At 41.9% G+C, this 23,035-nt stretch overlaps 1 long non-coding RNA gene across 1 annotated transcript in view; it reads left to right on the top strand.

The window, feature by feature from the left end:
* The window catches only part of LOC132383452 (uncharacterized), a 151,356-nt gene that overhangs the window by 91,580 nt on the left and 36,741 nt on the right, over window positions 1-23,035 (top strand). The window contains exons 6-7 of the long non-coding RNA XR_009508689.1: window positions 14,920-15,089; window positions 16,076-16,185. This is a non-coding gene — a long non-coding RNA (uncharacterized LOC132383452). The remainder of the gene's footprint in view (window positions 1-14,919; window positions 15,090-16,075; window positions 16,186-23,035) is intronic.

Here is a 23,035-nt window from a genome sequence, read left to right as displayed (position 1 = left end):
TGAATATTCAAAAACAACTGGGATTTGGAAACTATAAAAATGCACATTTAAAAATTTAATTATTAACTTAAAAATGTTAAGACACAACATAACTCTTAGTAATAATCAAAAAGAATGGAAGCAAATTTATATTAAAAAAAGCTGAAATGAACTTTTTGTCATTACGTATGTCTCCTGTTCAATTGAATGCAGCTACAGAGTTGAAGTTCAGGGCCTGAGAGCTGGGAAGTCTGAAGTCTGTGAAAGTTAGTACAGCTCTGTCAAACTCTTTGAGGGATCGCAGTGCAGCACAAGGGTGGCAGCATGTAAGTTGCTGCCTCATCCTCAGCTCCCCCGTCCTGCTGGGCCCTTGGAATCCCGAGGAGATGTGTAGCTAAGTGCAGGCTTTGGGTCTGAAGTCCTGATCCTTAATAAAGAGCCACTGGAACTGCGTCAACAAACAAGAAAGCTGCGACAGCAGGTGATCCAGAAACAGAAAAAGTAATTTTTTGGAGTGAGGAATTGGCTGAGATATTAAACAAATATTCTCCATCTGTCTTCACAGTCTATGGAACAATGAATTCGATACTCCAAAAAGTATGGAGGGATCATGAATCTAATGAGAAAGGGAAAGCTAATGTTTGCAAGGGGAAAGTCCTGCAGAAATGAAAGGTCCTAAAATACAATTGATCCTCTGGATTCAATGACCTGCATTTTGGAATTTTAGAATCTAGTAGGGAATTCTGGAATATCATTATATTCGGGAAAGATTTGGTTGGAGGTTAGCAAAATCAGTTTTTGACAGTACTCTACAAAAAAAGGAGAGAGAAGGAATAAAAGTAAAGAATAACAGCCCACTCGGCCTGACATCACTTGTCAGGATGTTGCAACAGGGCACTTGGAACATCATAAACCTAACTTTCTGAAAGTGAAGTCATGTTTGGCAAATCTAACGGCATTTGTTGAGGATGTGACTTGTGGAGTGGGTTACGATATGTAGGTGAAACATGGCTGGAGAGACTTAGAGCTTTCATGTAAGAGCGCATCAAAAATCGAACTTACAAAAATTAGCAAAAGAAAGCTGCCAATATTTACGGAAAGGTACCAGCCAAAGCATACATTTATAGATTAGATTATGAGGACACTCATTCCTCGTTTATTGTCATTTAGAAATGCATGCATGCATTAAGAAATGATACAATGTTCCTCCAGAGTGATATCACAAAAAACAGGACAAACCAAAGACTAACACTGACAAAACCACATAATTGTAACATATAGTTATAGCAATATCATAATTTGATAAAGAACAGTCCATGGGAAGGGTTAAAAAAAGTCTCAAGTCCCGATCGACTCCGATCGTCCCCGATCTCAGACAGCAAAAAGGGAGAGACTCTCCCTGCCATAAACTTCCAGGCACTGACAGCTGATGCCTCGGAAGCGCCCGACGACAGCAGACTCTGAGTCTGTCCGAAAGCTTCGAGCCTCCGACCAGCCCCTCCGATACAGCCTCCTGAGCGCTATCCTCTGCCAAGCGCCTTCGACCTCGTCCCGGCCGCCGAAACAAACAAAGCCGAGGTCTCGGAGACCTTCTCCTCCGGAGATTCCGGACCGCACAGCAGCAGCAGCGATGAAGCGGGCATTTCGGAAGTTTCTCCAGATGTTCCTCCACGCTCTCACGTCTGTCTCCATCAAATCAGGATTGTGCACGGTACCCTACCTAACAACTAACAGATATCATTCTCCAGAGAGGCCGCGCGCACTACCTTGCGCCACCATCTTCTCCTCCCTTATAGCAACATGCTATGTTCGATGTGAACTCCTGGCATCTATCTATCTATCCATCCCTCTCTCCCACCCCCCATCCTCCCACTCTCTCTCCAGAGAGTGAACTGCCCCGTTTTTTTAATCTTCAGTTACCCACAGAGTTAACTTAATATGGCACATGAATCAGAATATGATGCACTCCACAGTGCAATTACAATCATATTGCAAAATAACCAGAAGTACCTACATTAAATGCAGTATACAGACAACATATGCACGTTTACACATCCCTATCACTAATGAAACGGAATAGTCCACCATGCACGGTGGGAAAGGCACCATAAAGCCATCCCGAGCGCAACTACTTGGTTTAGGACCCATTATTAGAATTTACCAGGGGAAGACATTGAAGTGCGCACACTCAGCACAATGATTGCAGAATGACAAGGCCATGTTTGTGTGTGTGTAAATGCGCATTTGTATGGCGTATGTTTACTGAGCGCTCTCCATCACAGAGTGAGTTACGGGGAAGGTAATGGTTTAAATACATTTGACTTCTTAAAAGACCTGTGATAAGGCACCACAAGAATGGTTCCTCCACAAAATAAGGCCCCACTATCATGTTGGTATGGGTGAAAATTTTGGTAATGGGCTTAGGGATAGAGTAAATGAATCTCTGTTGATGATTTGGGCAGAATTATGTATTTAGTTTTTGTGATGAACAAAGATGGGCAGGAAAGTGAGCAGGAATTAAAAGAAAAACAAGCTTAAAGAGCAAAATGCTGGAAAGATGCATTAGAGCAGGCAGCATCCGTGGCGGGGGAGAAACAGAGTTAACCTTGTGGGTTATTCACCCTTCACCAGAACAAACGTCCTTGACTCTTTCTGTTTTTGTTTCGGAGTTCCAGCATCTGCACTTGTTTGGTCCAAGAATGTGAAGTTGTGTTAGTCATGTAGGTAAGCGATCAGGAGATTGACGGGCCTAATTCAAGGAGGGGAAAGCAAGCAACACACAAAATGCTGAGGGAACTGAGTCCCACCACCATTTTGTGTATGTCACTCAAAATTTCCAGCACCTGCAAAAATCTCTTGTGTTTATATGGGGAATGAGCATCTTTGAAGTGAGAATCTGGATGTCAGTGAATTTTAAAAATCTGTGTGTATTAGATGTACAATTAACATATAATTACAGTGAGGGATGTAGAAGGCTAGCATGTTGCTCTAGAGTTGAAATCTTGGGGCAATTGTGCACAGACTTGGTGATACATGTGTGGAGTTCCCTTTGCAGTTTGGGTCTCTCGATCTGAAGAAGGATGCACGTATGCTTGAGACAATGTCTCATAAACTTACTGAAGTTGTTCTTAGGATAAGGGGCTTATGAGAAGCACTTAAGGCCTGTATGCACTGGAGTTGAAAAGGAAGGGTGATGACTCATCCTTTTACAAACAATGATGGGACAGATGCAGAGAAACTAACTTCATAATAAATGAAAAGGAAATATGGCCTCCAGTTATAGGGTTGGCTGTTTTGGGTTGAGAAATTTCTTGATTCTTGATTAAACCTTTGGCTCTCTCTTTTTCAGAGAAATGTGACTACATACTCACTGTGAATATTTAGAGCGGCGAGTGATATTTTGCATGTTAAAAAGTTTTTCTATAAATGTCAACAATACACTCTATTCATAATATATACAAAAGAATAAAGAGTGCATAAGTCTTTATGTAGTTTCATATGGTCAATATATTTAGTAATGTTGACTCTTTTTTAACTATAGCACCATTGTCACCCATCACTGGATGTAAGGAACCTCTGCTTGCATATGAACAGCTCTTCTTAAATTTTTGAGGGTGTTTAGAGGACGGCCAGGCTAACGTAGAGCATAGAATATTGACAGTACAGCACAATACAGGCCCTTCGGCCCACACAGTTCTGCTGACCTTTTCACTTACTCCAAGAATTTTCTAATACTTCCTTCCCACATGGGAACATGGTATGAAATAAAAAAGGAAGGCTCTCTTAAATGCCTGTAGCAACACCTCTAACACCCACTGCACTCTGTGGGGGGAGAAAAAACTACCTCGGACATCCTATCTTTACTTTCTTCCAATCACCTTCCAGTCTTGGATTAGCCATTTTTACCCTGGGGGGGGGGGAAGTGCTAGATGTCCACTCTGTGAATGCTTCTGATCATCTGAGACACCTCTATCATGTCATCTCTGTGATTCTCCTTCCATAGAGAAAGACCCCAGCTCTCTCAGCCTTCCCTCATAAAACAAGCTCTCTATTCCAAGCTGCATCCTGGTAAATCTGCTCCGCACCCTCTCTAATCCTTCCTATAACAAGGTGGCCAGAACTTAACACAATACTCCCAAGTGCAGTCAACCAGATTTGCAACATTACCCCATGTCTCTTGATCTCAGTTTCTGACTAAAGAAGGCCAACACAAAATCTGCCTTCTTTACCGCTCTATCAACTCGCGTGGTAGCTTTGAGAGATCTATGGGTATGGATCCCAAGCTCCAAAGTGCTAATCCTGCCTTAACTCTGTACTCTGTCTTCAAGCTCATCCATATGATGTGTATCTCTTCACACTTTTCTGAACTGTACCCCAACTGCCACTTCTCAGCCCAGGTCTGCATCTATCGATGTCCCTTTGTATCAGGGGTTCCCAAGCTGGGGGGTCCTCGGTTAGCGGAAAGGGTCCATGGCATAAGAAAGTTTGGGAACCCCCACTTTGTTGCCTGCAATAAACACCTACTTTATCCAAAACACTGTGATCCCTCATGTCAACCTCGCACATCCTCATCTAAGTGATTTGTAAAAATCACGAAGAGCCGGGATCTCAGTACAAAACCCTGCTGAACGCCACTGGTCATCAATCTCCACCCTTTGCCTTCTGGGGATGAGCCAATTAAATTCACGCAGCCAAGTTTCCTGGGATCCCATGCCTCTTGACCTGCTGAATAAGCCTACCTTGGCAAACCCATTGATCATCTTACTACAATCCATATACATACATACACCGTTCTGCCTTCATCAATTTGTTATGCCACTCCTTGTGAAGTGAGAGGCGTTTCTTCTCATTTCTATCCATACAACAAGTCATTTTTTGTTTCTTTTCAATGGCAATTGCTAACTTTGGTTGCTGTGTCCCATACTCCGGCCAAGGGAATAATGACATTCTGACATTGTAGAGAACTGCAGATCCTTAAAACATTGAATGATGTACAGCCTGAGATTGAAAGTAAATCACTTTAGAGGCCGTAGGAGGAAGTTAGAGCTTTCATTTTTTCAGTGTTTATGGCTGGTGCCCCAGTACCGGCACAGGGCAAAAGCCTTGCATTTACCTCCTGGATTTTCTACTTATGCTATTGATAACGGTTAACTCACGTTAAATCTATTACAGCTTATTACAACAAGAGGGAATCTGCGGATGCTGGAAATACAAGCAACACACACACAATATGCTGGAGGAACTCTGCAGGCCAGGCACCATCTGTGCAAAAGAGTGCAGTTGACGTTTCGGGCCGACAACCTTCGGCAGGACTGGAGAGAAAAAGATGAGGAGTAGATTTAAAAGGCGGAGAAGGAGGGAGAGTAACACTGGGTAATTGGTGAAACCGGGAGGGGGAGGGATGAAGTGAAGAGCTGGGAAGTTGGTTGGTGAAAGAGATACAGGCTGAAGAGGGGGCAGGGCAGTCTGATAGGAGGGAATAGAAGTCCATGGAAGAAAGAAAAGGGGGAAGGAGCATCAGAGGGAGGCGATGGGCAGGTGAGGAAATAAGATGAGAGAGGGAAAAGGGGATGGGGGAATGGTGAAGGAAACTCTCCTTCTCCAGCCCTGCATCTCTGTGATAGCTTACGACCAGCTTTGCAGGAGCCCCGTAATTAAACCATATAACCGTATAACAATCACAGCACGGAAACAGGCCATCTTGGCCCTCCTAGTCCGTGCCGAAAAGGGACAAGCCCTGATTCACTTTGTTTCCAGTAACCATCCCGCTTTCTACCACCAATATTTGGAGGATTTAAATGGATCGAAAAGGCAGGGTGTAAATACCACAGACAAAGATCCTGCTCACTGCTCCATGATGTTACTTGGCTCTGAGCTGAACTGAGGCCTGCTCAGGCTGCTCAGGACCCCGTGCCTGTGCACTTGCTTCATTCTGAATACTATTTACTTACATTTATTGTGGGCACGATTTGTTTTCTCTCTCTCTCTGCACATTGGGTGTTTGACAGTCTTTTTAATTGCGTTTTCTTTGTTTTGTGGCTGCCTGTAAGGAGACAAGTCTCAAGGCTGTATAATATGTACATACGCTGATTTTAAAAGTACTTTGAACTTTGGCTAAGTTTCAGTAGAAACTTGCAGGTGTTTTTCAAAAGGCAAAATGCAGTCAAGGTTATTTGTGAGTGAGATCAGCAGTAAAGCTCTCATATCTGATTGGGTGAAGTGCTAGATGGTGCTTCCTCCATCACCCACCATCCAATGAATTAACATTTTACCCAGTTCCGGTCATAGATTCTTCTTTTATTGTTGTTCATCAAGGTGACAAGGGAGATTAGTGCTTCTGATCAAATGGTCTTTATTAAAGCAAATAACACTCCCGCGGCTGAAACACTGATGAAACGTCATAACACCCATCGTGCTTGACGTTATCGACACACATTATTCTAATGAATAAAAGTGCCAAAAAATTTAACATAATACAGAATTTCAAAAGGCCCTTAATATTTTATTTCTGTTTTTAAAAATCAAAGTACCTTGGAGAATAACCTTTGGGGTAATCCTAGAGTTTTGGGATAAATTCCAATGTATTTGGTGCCTGTAGCTCTGCCGTTGTCAGGAGAACGAGATCTGTGCCTACCAGCATAACTCAGTCAGTTACTTTCCCCAAAATTCTAAACTGGGCAAGTCTGTAAGGATGGGAGCGGGATAAATGAGATGGGGGAAATAAGTATAGCTGGACTTGTGCTGTGGTGCTTCTGCTGAAAGTAAACCTTGGTAATCTCCTCCTGGGACAGAACACAGAGATTTTCCTTGCTGGTGCTCGTGCTACGTGCCAGGAGCATATTCTCTTCACACCCAGCTCATGATTTTATGACTAATAAAATTAATGGTCTGAAAATCATAGACCATGGATGTGCAAATTGCTGATATATGCCCTGGCAGGCATTGGGAACAATGATGCAGAAAATGTTCTCTAACAGAAGATGGGAACAATTTCCTTTTATTTTTAAACTTTCAATTCCCAGCTGGATATATAAATGAACTAATCATATTTACCTAGTATGTAAGGTAATTACATTGGTGGCATGAAAAATCTAATAAAGTCCATTTAGTGCAACATCGTCCTTTGAGGTTGACACTTGAGCCGAATTTTGCTTGATTTGCAATGTTGCTTTTACATTAATTCCTGTTTAGTTTGGAGTGCAAAGGCAGCGGCAACCTTGTGCCTGTGCTCTGTCGTTAATTAGCTAAAACTAGCTTTCCTATCCTGACAGCAGAATTGCGATCCTAGAAGTTAAAGACGTGTCAGTCGAAACACCTTCATAAAGCCAGTTGTATGACAGGCCAAGTATTCCTGTAAAACAGTGGAAATGTTCCCTTCTCTGAGTCTCAGTCAACTCTAACTGATACCGGCTTAATCCTGATATTCCACTGCACATTCCACATTATAAAGAGAGAAAAAAAGATGCACCATTTCACTATATAAAAACAAATTCAAAAATGCTAATTGGATTCTGACTATGGTGTGAAACAAAAAAATAACAATCAAAATATACTGGCTCCTCGCAGTCACTTCAGGCTATTTATATGCTAATAGAATTCCCTGAGCTTAACAAATTGCCTAAAGCTTGATACTGCCACTAATGATCAGTACTTTATAACTCTTTGAGATCAAATAGAAGTAATTGTTGAGGAAAACAATCCAGTTCCTTTCAGTTAAAATGCAATTATCTATTATTAAGTGTCTGCTAAACCGCAGGACACATTGTGCTATTGATGAATAACACTGACGCTCAAATGGTACATCATTCCTTTGTACAAAGACATATTGTTAAAATAAATGCTTTATATTCTATTTCAAATATTTACCATTTCTACTTTGAATAGGGAGTGTGCCATGGTCCAAGTGAATTTAAATCACCATCTCTGTAAGTGTAGTTGATTGATTTACTAATGAATGATAACGTCACAATCAATTTGTCATCAATTTTTCTTGAAGTCGTCCACCTTTCTTCTTTTGTAACACCATTATTCGAACTTGATGCTTGTATGTTTCATTGCATATTAATCAAAAATTATGATTTGTTGATCAGTATGATTATATCTCAATATTACAATTATTTTATAAGAATATTTTGACTTTAAAGTATTTTGTTCATTTTAGTTTTTGATTAATTATAATAAAACTTTTAAATTTACCAAGAAGGATTATATGATTACTCTGGATTTAAAAAAGAAGTTTGTATGTAATCTGATGTAATTATGCTGTTCAATTTAGTTTAGCAAAGGATCACAGTTTTTACCAGAAACCTGATAGGGGCAAAATAGTTCTGGGAAGGTATTACGGCCTGAGCTTTGAAAAGTTCTTTGCAGCTGACAAAACCCTGACACCATGAGAAACAGAAGCAGTGTGTGCACATAATTGCCTGCCATCTTTCTTTTGGTGCCGGATTTGAATTGTGAAGTTCCTGACTGCCCGGTCAAAAGCCCCAAAGCAAGACTCTCCATCAGGTCTTATAAAGACGTTGTTTTCTCTTTGCAGACGTAACTCTTTTCAGATTAGCTGCCATCTTGAGAAATCCTTCTGTTGCACAAAAATAAAATGAACATAGCTCCCGGAATATATATGCCCACAGAGTGGGCTTAACAGCACCAATAACAATTTACATTTAAAATATTCATCTGGACTTGCTGTTAGATTTTCAACCATCCTCTGAGGAAAGTGATTGTCACTAATGAACACTCGCACATTATGATGTGGTGCTGAGCTGGAGACTGTAGTCTTAGCCCTTCACTACCCAAATTTTTGCCTTGTTCCATAAGATTGTCAGATTACGCTAATAATACTGGGAGGACAAATTTTAAATCAGGACATTTTTCATTGATTGACCGATAAAGACATTGCTAGGTATATTTTGTTTTTTTTTGATGTAGTTAAACTGGGCACAAACTAAGTTCTTGGTTAAATATGATGCTTTTGAAATGGCTTGTCATAAACAGTGGCATTGCGTTTTGATATTAGCCCACGAGCTGGCTATTAACTGATTTAGCCACTAATTATGGTGCACTTGACAAATGTCTGTAGCAGGTGACATTCAATTAATCCCTGGTTATTTGCAATCCGAATAGCGTTGCGGCCGCAGCATCATGTCTGAACCCTTTGGAACAACTATTTAAGCCCAATCACCTCCCTCTTAACTGAGAAGTAATATGCAGCACTTGATGCAGGCCGGAGCCCCCAGGGTGTCATTTATCAAGCAGAAATGGAAGGTCTGAATGAATGATAACCGCTCGTCTACAGAAAGAGGGCTTGGATGTTGTTGTGAATATGAAAATTTTGCTGCTTGAGCGCGCTGCTTGATATGCTGTTCATGAACCTACATGCCCAAGACAACAACATAAACATCGCATATAAAATCCTCATATCCATTTACTAATTGGCACAGTTAGCTTTCGGTAAAACCTTTCTTCCCCGTCAAGTAATGAGGCCGTGGCTCGGGGTGCGAGTTAGAACTGTGAGGAAACGGGAGTGAGGGGGTCATCTTGCCAGATTAACCCCCCCCCCCCACCATCATCACCTGCTTCATCACTGTCCCCATAGCCTGGGATTCATGAAATTTCACCCTGGCCTTATCAGAATGTCTCAAAAGAGGCTTGCGGCTTAGCGTGGAAGTAAAATTCACAAGGTGGGGAGAGATTGCAATTGGGCAGCTGGTGAGCCAGCTAATCGAGGGGAAATGGGAGTGGGGGTGGATTCACAGAAGTTTGGAAAATCAGGGAAGCTAAGGAAACCCAGAGGATCCACAATAAATTGGGGGGGGGGGCTGGTTAGATGACCCCCTCACTCCCGCTTCCTCATAGTTCTAACTCGCACCCTGAGCCACGGCCTCATTACTTGACGGGGAAGAAAGGTTTTACCGAAAGCTAACTGCGCCAATTAGCAAATGGATATGAGGATTTTATATGCGAGGTTTATGCTGTTGTCTTGGGCATGTAGGTTCATGAACAGCATATCAAGCAGCAGATGCTGGAAATCCAGAGTAAAACTCAAAATGCTGGATGAGCTCAGCAGGTCAGTCAGCATCTATGGGGAGGGATACACCAGTCGGTGTTTCAGGCTGAGACCCTTCCCCAGGACTGGAAAAGAAGAGCGGAAGAGGCCTTCCAGCTTGGTCTCTTTCATCTCCCCCCCACCTTCTTATTCTAGAATCTTCTCCCTTCCATTCCTGTCCTGAAGAAGGGTCTCGGCCAAAAACCTTGACTCTTTATTCCTCTCCATAGACGCTGCCTGACCTGCTGAGTTCCTCGAGAATTCTAAGTGTGTTACAAAAGGTAAACAGTGAGATTAGAAAATCGAACAAGGACAGCTATCGATAAATTTGCCATTAAAAAGGGAGAAGGAAATAATCTCGTTCACAAGACAGACAGCAGCTGATTGGGAGATGTGAAATAGACAATAGACAGTAGGTGCAGGAGTGGGCCATTCGGCCTTTCCAGCCAGCACCGCCATTCACTGTGATCAAGGTTGATCATACACAATCAGTACCCCGTTCCTGCCCTCTCCCCATATCCCTTGACTCCGCTATCTATAAGAGCTCGATCTAAATGACGGATCTGTAATTTAGGAAGTTTTTCTTCAATTTGTTTTCAAGGTATTTTTACCCAATAGAAAAATTTGATTGCTGTTACTTTTAGAAGGTGGAGCAATGCACAGTCTCAGAGTTGTAGCTTATAACTTTTGTTTAAACATAGCTTACTAGAGGTTGTAAAAGTTGGAAGGTTGTTTAGTAAATTAGAATCTAGTGCAATGACTCAGTACATACAGGGTTAAACCTTTTAACAAACCTTCTCTTAGAGCAGTTTCCCGAGACAATTATTGGTTATGGCCCATCGTAAAGTGTTTTGACTTTTCCACCTTTATCGTTTAGTAACTATGGCAACTAAAGATTGGCCTAAGAAAGAATAAATTCTGTCAGGGCGGATAATGAAGAATCAAGTGATCAGCTGAAGAGAAAACAGCTCTTTTGCTGAACTCACTGCAACAAACCAGGCTGTGCCCATTTATTTTAAATGTTTTAAATGTCTCTGTTAAAACAGCAGCGAGTAATGTCATTAGCATGCATCAACCATTTCTCTTCATCCTGCCAGCTTTAATTTGGCTATTTATTATTAACTATAAAAATTCCAGGGCAATCCTCATGCATTCAATGTTACCTTGAGTGCACTAATAATGGACAGTCTAGAAGAATTTTTATATCATTGTAAATGATGACAAATACACCAGACCGAGAATGGCTGTGACTAGAATGGCCTTGGGACACTCCAATACTTTAAGATGGTGTGTGAGCGAGGGAAGTGAAGGCACCTGATCAATAAAGTCCCATGTAGGGAGGGAATGTTGATTTTAATTAAAGCACAGCTCTAGGGCGGAGGAAAAGACACTCGATAAAGACACTGGAAGTATTGAGTCAGTGGTGCAAAAAAAAGTAACTCAGATAATGGATAATGAAGCTGAAAGTATACTTGATATACCATCCTTGCCTGTTCCGGGGTGGTGAACCTTTCTGAGAACGTATGCCTAAATTGCCGATAATCATGGTAATTTTGAGCAGATTATCATTGATTAATGAAAGTAACAATAATTATGGACATTTTTTTAATGGAAAGGATGAGTCCTGTTGCTTATTTATGTGCCTTCATTGTTTAAAGGTATAACAGAGATTTAAATAAATCAAACATTTTAGGACGCCTTTTCAAAAATTGTTAATATTAATCTGTTACAAAGACATTATTTCTAAATAGTATTGTTATTGTAATCATTTACTTTCCAAGTACTGATGTGTGCACCAGTCTGAGGATTTCAAAAGTTATCATTCAATATTATGTGTTCTCGCAAGCTTCTAGCTGGCAGCAAGCTGGCGTGAGACGTTTCCTGTGAAAGTATCTCACTGCTCTCAGGTTGTAAGAAAAATTGTTGACTGCCTCAGTTGGCAGTAGAGGTGATCATTATATATCGTTTTATTATGGGTGGGGCTTAAGTAATTGAGGGGTGGCGCTGCATGCCACATGCCAACAATCTTTGCCGCCAAAGGTTCGGCTCTCTTACCTCACCTCACTAAATCACACTGACACACGTTTGTATCTCAGTATCAGACCACCAGTGTCTTCCATCACAAGGCATTCTTCTTTTTTTTCCTGGGAGCTTGTACCAATAGATCAGGTTGAGTCTGGAGATCCTGGCCGCCTGGCCCCTAATGCGTCAGGAGACGTGGCCATAGGTCCACCTTTTCTGTGCTGTACAAAGCAGTGCAAGTTGCATCAAATGATGGGCCAGATAACAAGGTGATATTCTGAGCACAGGATCAATCCCTTCCATAAACACAACTAGGCAAAGATGAAAATCTATAAATTCGATCATTTTCTACAACCTTCACAAATAAAAGTTCCTTTCACTGAAACTCAATCCAAGCCAATAAACTAAAGAGATGATAAAAGTGAAGATCTTGCCTGATAAGTGTACGGAATATACAGTGACTCTCAAAGAAATAAAACTCTGCTAATAGTTTTATTGGATAAGTGCTTGAATGATATTCCGCTGTATGGTATTTCAGGAGACGTGTTCATCTATTTTAAAGAATGACGGGTGATTATTTTCTAAACATATTGATAGCAATTTTCAGGATAATAAGTTAGCAGAAAAGAATAGAAGCTAGGCTGATGAAGGGGGCACACAATCCTTTGAGTTGGGTTTCTCCAAGGTAGACTGGTTTCTGTTGTTTTACAGATGTGGAGCTCTGTGCCAAGCCTTGTGCTGACGTGCTTTACGAGTGGAAGTCGCTGTGGATAAGCAGACCTAAGCAAACTGGAATATATTGCCTGTGACTTATTTTCTGTCCGTTGCACCACTGGTGTTCAGGACAGCAATGAAGATCCTCCATCTTTGGCAGTGTTAGGGGGTTCCTCCATTGTGTCAGTGGCTTCCTCTCGGTTTTCATTGCTGTCAGACATGCAAGTCCTGGGTGGAGACTCAGGAATACAGTCACACAAAGTCAAAATCAAAATCAAAATTTATTATCACATACATACGACCCTGAGATTCTTTTACTCCAGGCAAACTTAGCAAATCTGTAGAACAGTAACTATGAGCCAGATCAATGGACAACAAGCTGTGCAAATGTGGATATCACAAGACAAGAGTCCTTAAATGAGTGTAGTTGTCCCCTTTTGTTCAAGAGCTTGATGGTTGAGGGGTAGTAACTGTTCTTGAAGCCGGAGCGTGTCCTGAGGCATTTGTACCTTTTACCTGATGGCAGCAGTGAGAAAAGAGCGTGGCCTGGGTGGTGAGGATCTTTGACAATGAATGCTGCGTTTCTACGGCAACATAGGAAAACACTCAGATGTAGAAGAAATATTAATTGCTGTTTCTGTAACAATTTTGTTTAACTGGTCAGGTTGTTAGCCCTGAAATGAACCACCAAACCTGGAGGCCTGATGGACTACGCTTAGTCCGACTTCTACACTTTGATCTGTTTGGCATGTGGAACCCTACAAAGAGCCAAAGCATAAAACCCTGATTCGAGCCAACGTAGCTCTTCATATGAGCTACCACAAGGATACCCTATGACAACCCTACAACAGGGATATGGTCCTCTTGGAGGTATCGCCAGTAAGGAGAAATTAAATTCACTGAGTTAGGCATCCCAACCTGTGAGATGTATTAGGAGAAGATGTGTACCAAGTTTTTGAAAAGTTGCCTCTGGAGCTAATGGATAAATTGAACCTAGTCCAAGGTTCCTAGAGTAACAGAAGTTAATACCAGTAAACAGCAGAGTCAACGAGGATTTATGAAAGGGAATTTATGTTTGACATCTCTGTAAGAGTATTTTGAGTTTGAAATTTGAAAAAACGAGTGTGAGTGAATTGGTGTCTATATTGTATTTGGATATTTTGATGGTACACACTGGAAAATACATTTGTAAGTACAGCATTGGAACAGGACCTTTAGCCCAGTATTTCTTCATTGACCATGATCCCAAGTAAATGGATCCCATCTGCTCCCACATGGTCCTCTATTTCCTGCCAGTTCATGTGTCTCTCTGAATGTCTCTTAGATGTTGTTATATTATCTGCTTCTACCCCCTCCCTGGTAGTCCATTCCAGGCACAACCACTTTGCCTTGAAAATCTTCTTTATACTTTTCCCCTCTCACCTTAAACCTGTGATCTCAGACTGTGGGGGAAAAAGACTCTCCTCCGAATCACCCTGCCCGTGTGTCTCAGCTTTCCATCTTGCTTCTGTCAGGCCTTCCTTGAGCCTCTGACAAACAGTCCAAGTTTGTCCAACCTCTCCTCATAGCTAATTCAGTTTAATCCAAGCAACATCTTGGTGAATCTCTTCTGTACCCTGCTCAAAGCCTCCATACCCTATAGTGTGACCAGAACTGCATTCAGTTCTGTCGATGCGATGTAACAAAAGTTTTATACAGCTGCCATGTGGCTTGCCAACTTTAATAATCAATATCCCGACTAATAAAGGCAAAGCATGCTGTATGCCTTTATTCCCACTCTATCCAGTTGTGTTGCCATTACAGGCATCTATGGCCTTGAACTTCAAGCTTTTTCTTTATAACAGTACTGCTGAGGGTTGCAGGTTCCTTAAGGTTGTCTGGGAGAAGTTGTGGTGATAAGCTCCAACTACCCATTAAGTGCTCCCATTGGCTAACGTTTCAAGTCGCCTCTGACAACCAAGACCAGCTCCTGGCCTTCACATGAGGCTTTGCTACTAAGCCTGACAGAATTGTTTATACTGACAGGAGAAGGGGCAAAGGTGGGTTACTGGTGCCTTAAAACCAGTCTTTTTGGGCAGAAGGAAGATCATCAGGCACGTATGGAAACTCACCTAGGAGGACGCAAACTCTGATCTCAAGCTTCTGCTGTCTTGCAGCTCATGGCGAAGGCTTCAGGAGGAAACCCCAAGGGAAAAATCCAGAAGTGGAGCCCCTAAGGTAGTCCTACATTGAGTTCAACGCTGACTGGCAACTCCTGTGACGCCACTGGTGCCAAACTGTATCAGTTTCTGCTATTCCTCAGGATTCATCAGCTGCATGGAGTGGGGTGAGTCTGCTACATAGGCAACAGCTTGCTCTGCCTATTCTACTGCCCTGGCCTGAGTACCATATAGGACGCCACATCCATGGTCTTCCCCGGCCAATGGAGGGCCTCGATATGAGGGTCCCTCCATTAATTTTATACTTCCCTTTTTGCGTTTGATCTCCCCAAATTCAACACGTCACACTAGTCCAAATGAAACAATTTGTTGGACAACATTAATTGAGCAAAATTAGAGCAAGTTGAAACTGGAATAGTAAACGAGTACTCACTGAAATTTGAGCAACTGACAGAAAGCAATGAGTAGGAGTAAGGAGGTCATTTAAAGTTGTGAGGCATTGCCTAGCTCACAATTTGCAGCAGGAAGATCAGATCAAGTGTCATAGATCCAAGCTTGCATTTGATTGTGAGGAGGGTACTGAGAGGCTTCCAGTGGACCTAGACAAGGCGAATGATCGAGCAAGCATTATGATGCAGGAAAAGATGGCGTCGCCCACCTTAGCAACTGGAGGAGTGTTGATGTTGGAAAGACTCCCCGTGAACCCTTGTTCTATGGATCTACACTGACACAGACACTGACCCTCTCTGTTTCCATATGTCCTGGTGCTACATAGAAGAGTTTCTCTTGCCAGAAGTCACTATGTCACTTTATCAGATCCTGTCAGTCACATTATGCTTTGATACGCCTGCACCCAGTGTCATTTAATGTATATACCATATATACTAGACTACCAAATGTACGTTAGTATATAAACTGATCTTATCCAAATGTAGCCGCACTCAGTTACTTGTACGTTGTACTTTATAGGATTGGTTTTATATTTATATTAATTGTGATTTAAAAAAAATCTTATTGTGTTTTATAATGCTGCATTGGATCCAGGGTAACAGTCATTTTGTTCTGCTTTACGCTTGCGTACAGAAGAATGAGAATAAGCCACCTTGAATGTTGATATCTTGCAGAATTGACAACTCTTTCTCGTTGTCTGCAGGCAACAGGGGATTATCACCAGGATCTCTTTCTGTTTGGAATCCTGTACTTGGTAACAATTTTTGAGCAGACGTTGTGTGAAGAGCTTCTCTTTTACCAAGGTGGTCCCTGGTGAGTGCCTGTTCTGTTATAAAGAGTGACTTGCATTTAAATTGCCCCTTTCGTGGTTTCAGGTGATTGCAAGTTGTTTGACAACTAGTGAAATATTTTTTAAAAGTTTTATCACTATCAAAATGTATAAAGTTTGACAATCATGTTGTGCACAGTGAAGTTTCAAATCAGGAATGTGGTGATGACCAGGTCATGAACCCAATCTGTCTCAATGAGGCCCGACTCACCCCTGCTTGGACCCCACACCTGTACTGAACTTCCAAGGAATCATGGAGCTCATTGTGCTTGTCCTCCTGATTCAGAAGCTGCGCAGTGAGGTTAGCAAGGCCTCAGTTGTGAGTAGAATTCAAATGGCTCACTGTTGGACGGCCACTCCTTGAAATGCCCCAGCAGCCTTTAATAAGGGAAAAGGCTTGGGGCCTTCACCGGGCTGGCAAATCCTGTAAAGCTTTATAGCAATTATCTACCTACTACCTCAGTCACTGCACTGTAGAAACCACTTTTCATAACGCTGTTTGTATTATAAATTCATGCTGATATTTATGTATTGATGTACATTTTATTCCATATCTGCACTTTATCCTCAAAGTTTATTTTTATATTCTTCTTTATTTTTATGATTGCTGTATGTTGTTGGTTTTTGTAGCATGTCACGCCAACACTCAGCTGCAAATTCCAAATCCATACGACTGTATATGGTGAATAAAGTTGAATGCTTCTGATTGGGATGTTTGAAATGCTAGCGTTGTTTTCTGTACTAAACAACATTAAAACTAATATTTCAAAAATTTAGAAGAGTTATTGAAACATTAATAAACTAATAAATAAAAGTATTACATTCATGTAAAGTAATTTAAATAACTAGCCTTTCACTTTTTTTGTATACTCCTGTTTGGAATTCTTATTCACGTGAGTGAGGATTCCGATCTTGTACGAGATTGAAATATTTTCAAGTCCCAGCAATATACTCAGACATCCAAGCATGTCAGGGCTCTAATGTTGGGCTCCCAGTGGAGCAGAGTGAGGGGTGTGTTGACATCCACTGAGCTGGACCTCCAGCAGGTCAGCATTAGTCCAGGGCCCACTTACCCCATGTGCAGCCTAATGCCAGTGGTTCCTCTGAACTGCCATGTTTAAGTGATGTTGACCAAGGCATCAATGGTGTTCAGCATGATGGGATAATTTGACTGCTCCTCTTCAAAATGGTGGGATTAGATCTATTAAAGTACGTCCAAAAAATGCAATACTAAATCTTAAATCAAAGCAAAAGTAAAGCAAAACTAGAACTTTGATTTAAAGTCTCAATATTTGAATCAGTGTTTGAAGATATGATGTTTGAAGAGAACCCACATTCTTCTCACTCAAGTGCTAGGGGTGAGCCACAGATAACTTGCATTTGATAGCGTGCATTCGTACAAGATTCCTTTTCTTTGCAATGTTTGGTCCCTAAAATTCACTGCATGAAGCAGAAGAAGGTGCTATCTAATTGCAGAAAGCCCAGAAAGGCATGGACTGTTTAATGTTGAAATTATTGCAAAAGGCAGAGCCAATTGCATGGAAGACCAGAACAGTGTGATTGAAGGAAAATATGGTGAGGGGGAGGTCAGAGGTGGTTTCTTAACACAGTAAGTGGGAAGTGCTTGGAGCACACTGCTGGGGGTGGTGGTAGAGGCAGATATATTAGAGACAGCTAAACTCTTGGATAGGCACACAGATGAAAGAAAAATGGAGGGATATGTGGGAGGGAAGGGTTAGGTTGAGAGAAACATGCACAGAATGCTGGAGGAACTCAGCAGATGAGGCAGCATCTATGGAAATAAATAGACAGTTGACAGTTCGGGCAGGGACCCTTCCTCAGGACTGAGGAGGAAGGGGGAAAAAGGTCGGGGTGGGGGGGGGGGGGGATGAGGCGAGCTGGAAGGTGATAGGTGAGGCCAAGTGGGTGGGAAAGGTCATGAGCTGGAGAAGAAAGAATCTGATTGGAGAGGAGAGTAGACGCTGGAGAAAGGGAAAGGGAAATAATAGGCAGTTGAGAAGCAGTAAAATGCCAGAGTGGGGAATGGAAGGTGTGGGGGGGGGGGGGTGGTGGAATTTGTTTACTGGAAGAAGAAATTGATATTCATGCCATCAGGTTGGAGGGCACTCGGATGAAATACAAGATGCTGCCCCTCCACCCCAAAGGTGGCATCATCTTGACACAAGATGAAGCCATGGACTGACATGTTGGAATGGGAATGGGAATCAGAATTAAAAGGCTTGGCAATGGGGAAGTCCTTTTGTGGCAGATGGTGCAGAGGTGCTCAATGAAGTGGTCCCCCTATTAAAGATTGATCTTGGAGTAGGTTAAAAAAGTCAGCACAACATTGTGGGCTGAAGGGCCTGTACTGTTCTGAGTTCAATAATGTTGTACATTAACAATTGGAGTGTTGGAACCAGGAGGTTGTAGAGGGAACGTTTACCATCTTTGGAACTGTAGAGCAACTCCTGAAATGCATCATGGGAGCAACCTGAAGGGATGTGGCAGAAACGTTGCATTTACCTGGTCTTGAAAATTCTTCCGTAAATCAGGAAGTCTTCCGTGAAATGCTGAGAAGTCAGGTTGATTTGTTTGCATTTTACCCCCCAAACTTGGCCAATCTTATCACGCAGTGGGAGAATAGTTGTCTACTGTCCAGTTTCAGCTGGGACCACTGGGTGTCATGCTTGTGGGTACATATCAATGAAAACATTATCCGCCCAAGTTGTTTGATTTGATGGCCTTCAGCCTGTTTATGTAGATAATTTATTTGTGATTTCAGAATTCTTGTTGCATAACTCCATCTCCACCATTGATTTTCCCCCTCCCTTCTGCATGCTATAGATATTCATATTTCCAAATAGTTATAATGCATGGCGTGTGTGTGTGTGGGGGATAATGCTCTTGCTGAAGAAAGTGAGGGGAGGTGGGAGGATTGATGCTTTTGCTGCTGTTTGTGCGTGGAGGGGGTTCTAATGCTTTTCTGTCATTCTTTCTTTGGGCACGTTCTTCTGTTTCATGGATGTCTGTGAAGAGCAAGAATTGCAGGTTGTACACAATATACATTCTCTGATATTAAATTGAACCATTGTGTGGCACGTGGCCAAGTGGTTAAGGCATTGGACTAGTGATCTGAAGGTCGTGAGTTTGAGCCCCAGCCGAGGCCGTGTGTTGTGTCCTTGAGCAAGGCACTTAACCACACATTGCTCCAGTCCACCCAGCTGAAAATGGGTACTGGCAAAATGCTGGGGGTTAACCTCGTGACAGACTGGCGTCCTATCCGGGGGGGGGGGGGGCAGTCTCGTACTCTCAGTCACTTCACGCCATGGAAACTGGCATAAGTACCGGCCTGATGAGCCTATAAGGCTCGGGACAGACTTCAACTTTAAATAATAATTGCGTTAAATTGAGAAATACAAAGAGGTGTAAATGCTGTAACTTTGAAATAAAAACAAAATGCAGGAGGTACTCAGCAAATTGGGCAACATCTGTGGAGAAAGTATGGTTAATAGTGATGGCATTAGTGACCTGGAACATTAACATTGCTTTGTCTCTCCATAGGTGCAGTTATAAAAATGAGCTTCCAGAGAAAGTGGCATAGAAATAACATTTAAAAGACACTTGGACAGGTGCATGGGTGGGACAGGTTTAAAGGGATATGGGTAAATGGGACCAGCTTAGATGGGCATCTTGGTCACCATGGACAAGTTGGACCAAATGGCCTGCCTTCATGCTGTGTTACTCTATGACCTGCTGAGTATTTGCAACACTTTTAAAACTGACCTGAGTACAGGACTTCTGAAATTATACGTGATTTTTTTTTTTGGCTGAATTATACCCCAAATCAGAGCAATGTCAAATTCAAGAGCTGACCCTTGCAATGAAGAGCAACTGGAATATTAAAAGAAATTGCATATTTATTTCAAAACCACAAGGAAGTCCGCAGATGCTGGAAAACTAAAGCAACAGGCATGAAATGCTGGAGGAACTCAGCAGGTCTGGCAGCATCCGTGGAAATGAATAGATAGTCAACGTTTCGGGCTGAGTCTCTTCTTTCGGACTGAAGGGGAAGGGGGAAGAGGCCAGAATAAAAAGGTGGAGGGAGGAGAGGGGCTAGCTGGAAGCTGACAGGTGAAGCCAGGTGGAAAGGTCAAGGGCTGGAGAAGAAGGGATCTGACAGGAGAGGAGAGTGGACCGTAGGAGAAAAGGAGGGGAACCGGGGAAAGTGATAAGCAGCTGAGAAGAGGTAGAAGGTCAGAGTAGGGAATAGAGGGAGGCAGGAATTTGTTTACCAGAAGAAGAAATCAATATTCATACCATCAGGTTTGAGACTACCCAGACAGAGTATAAGCTGTTGCTCCTCCATCCTAAGTGTGGCCTCACAGTGGCACAAGAGGAAGTCATGGACCAATATGTCAGAATGGGAATGGGAATTAGAATAAAAATGTTTGGCCATTGGGAATTATTTATTTGTTTTTCTTTGGATCTTAAAACTTGCCAACCAGATATCAATACACATAACGTTTTAAGAACAGACTGGAACAGTTTACCCCCCAGGCGTCTTTCTCCTGATCACACTAATGAAGATGTAATATTGAAGCCTATCAAATGGAGAACAAACACATCGATGCTATGGACTCTAAATGGCTCAGTAATCAGTCATAAAACATTTCATATCTTGCACAGTAAATTGCATTGGTTCTGTTAACCTCCCTTTACCTGTCCCAGATAGATTTAAAAATTTTGTTTTGCTTTTATAATATAATTGATTACAACTACTCATGAGAATTTTAAAATTTATTATATTAACACATAAAAAGCAATCGTGTTAAGAGGGCACTATCGCTGGCAACAAAAAGCTGTACAATTTTATCAGTACTGTATGACTGATCAATTAATTCTTGTTAGAAAACTATAACTACAGAGGATACTTTTTTTATTGACATACAGTGTAGAGTTGGTTCCTTCCCTTTGAGACGTGCCAGACCGATTTAATCCTATACCTATCAACCGGTATGTCTTTGGACTGTGGGAGGAAACCCACATGGTCACAGGGAGAGCATACAAACTCTTTACAGGCAGTGGCGGGAATTGAACCCTGGGCTGCTGGTACTGTAAAGCGTTGTGCCAACTGCTATGCTACCATCCTGCCCCACGGTATGATGGTAACCAACGCATAAATTCCAGAGGTTGTGTTCAGGAAATCTGTTTGCTTGGGCGTACCAATTCAGAATAAAGCCGTTGTAATTTTAAAATTAAATTGAGATCACCATGAAGCATCCTATCATTTAGAAATATATTACAAACTTGGAACTCACTTGTCTAAAGGGAGCTGGGTCAATCGATTGCTCTGAGGCCGAGCCTGATAGATCTGTGTTGGATAAGCTATCTAAGTACCAAGAGAAAATAATAGGTCAGTGGTCAGATCAGCCACGATCTACTCTCAGATTCAAAGGACTAAACAGAGAATAGTTTTGTTTTCTTTTTATCACAATGATTATTGAATGTAAATCTAATGTAATTATGGTGTTTACAGAATGGAAGGCGATGGTAACTGCTTATGATCTGTTTAATGTCAGATCCAGATTTTCACCTGTGGATCTGTTGGGGTCATCTACAGTATCTGGGGCTCCCTGTGTGGCCTCTTGTATATTAATGAGACCCGATATAGATTGGGAAACCGTTTCATTGAGCACCTTCGCTCCATCCACCACAACAAGCGTGATTTCCCGGTAACCACCCATTTCAATTCTACTTCTCATTCCCATTATGACATGTTAATCCATGGCCTTCTCTATCGCCACGGTGAAGGCCATGCTCAGGTCAAAGGAGCAACACCTTGTATTCCACCTGGGTGGCCTCCCACCTGATGACATGAACATCAATTTCTTGAAATTCCAGTAATTGCCCCCCCTATCCATCACCATTCCCCATTCCTATCAGATTCCCCCTTCTCCATCTCTTTTACCAGTCAACTTCCCAACTCTCCATTTCACCTCCACCCCTCTTCCGCTTTCACCTATCACCTACTTCTTCCTCTACCTTCTTACTCTGACTTCTCCCCTTCTTTGCAGTCCCGATGAAGGGTCTCGGCCCAAAGCGTTGACTGTTTACTCTTTTCCATAGATCCTGCCTGGCCTGCTGAGTTCCTTCAGCTTTCATGTGTGTTGCTTCAGATCTTTATTTTGGGTTGCTGTGTATAATTTCAATGTATAAGGAATTTTCTATTTCAGGAATTCCCAAATTTTTTCTGCCATGGACCAATACCATTAAGCAAAGGGTCCATGGACATCAGGTTGGGAACCGCTGTTCTATTAGCGATTTGATAGAAGAGTTAAAGAGTAGTTCTGTTTAACCTTTATATAGGAATTTTTTAACGAAATGAAAGATTGCTAATAAATTATTTAAACAAAAGCTGGTGGGCTGAGTTTTGACATGTTTGGGAGACTGCATTACGATGTATGATAATATATTGAGGATTTCCATAGTGAACACCAATTATAAAATAGAATTTAGCCCACGTGTTGGTCACTTACAATTAACACTGTGCACCTTACAACCTATTTAAGCTGTTCAGTTGGTGTTATTTTTGAGACATCGCTTTTCATGTTATAAAATTCAATAAACAACTAAGGATATAATTTAGCAGGGTACTCTGCAATGTTATGCAATAAGCTCAGACCACTCATCTCTAATTGCTCAGTTTCCCATTTACTCTGAATAATTTGATGCCGCTATAAACATTGTGGGAGATGGTTTTGTTATAGACGCACAGAGGGTTTGAGAATACGTTGCGGCTTATAATACTCTAAAGTCTGTGCAGGTGGTGTAGTG

Source organism: Hypanus sabinus, chromosome 30, assembly GCF_030144855.1.
Source record: "Hypanus sabinus isolate sHypSab1 chromosome 30, sHypSab1.hap1, whole genome shotgun sequence".
NCBI classification, from domain to species: domain Eukaryota; kingdom Metazoa; phylum Chordata; class Chondrichthyes; order Myliobatiformes; family Dasyatidae; genus Hypanus; species Hypanus sabinus.
The sequence above is the reverse complement of the archived record's forward strand: the minus strand, read 5'-3'. Positions and strand labels throughout refer to the sequence as shown.